Source organism: Nematolebias whitei, chromosome 19 (genome assembly GCF_014905685.2).
Source record: "Nematolebias whitei isolate Nwh7 chromosome 19, NemWhi1, whole genome shotgun sequence".
NCBI classification, from domain to species: Eukaryota; Metazoa; Chordata; class Actinopteri; order Cyprinodontiformes; family Rivulidae; genus Nematolebias; species Nematolebias whitei.
In genome coordinates this window covers 6476462-6477006 of record NC_056516.1, presented here as the reverse complement: position 1 = coordinate 6477006, position 545 = coordinate 6476462, and the positions used below count along the sequence as shown (strand labels likewise).

The window sequence follows — 545 nt, the reverse complement described above, 5'->3', positions numbered from 1 at the left end:
ACACACACAGACATCTCATATATAAATATATACACACATGATCTAGATTACTGTCATATACACATATATACAGTTTAATAATTTTCTTATATACACACACATTATATCTATTTTGTATATACAAATCTCGTGTATGTATATATATGTATATATAGATATACACATATCATCTCTATCATTTTTACTGTAGTTTATCATTGTCATTGTTTCCTGTTATTCTTGTCTGTACTTTATATGTTCTGTCTGGAGCAGGTCTCTTGTAAATGAGTCCTTGTGGCTCAATTAAGCCAACCTGTATAAATAAAAGGTTGAATAAATCATTATGTATATATTTATATTCATTCAACCTTTACTGATACATCCTGATGCATGCTCAATAATCCAGGTAGAAAAATCCAAAAAAGTTCAATCTGGTCCTCTGGACATTCAAAAAAAACAAAAAACAAAACAAAGCAAAAAAAATCTAGAAACGTTTCGTCTCTCATCCAAGAGACTTCCTCAGTCTGAGGTGCTGTTTTCAGCTCAGTCTCTTAAATAGCACCTTC

At 30.5% G+C, this 545-nt stretch overlaps 1 protein-coding gene across 1 annotated transcript in view; it reads right to left on the bottom strand.

Annotated features, from left to right (window-relative positions):
• Nucleotides 1-545, bottom strand: part of LOC119426036 (ATP-binding cassette sub-family F member 1-like) — a 25572-nt gene that overhangs the window by 21260 nt on the left and 3767 nt on the right. The window lies entirely within an intron of this gene.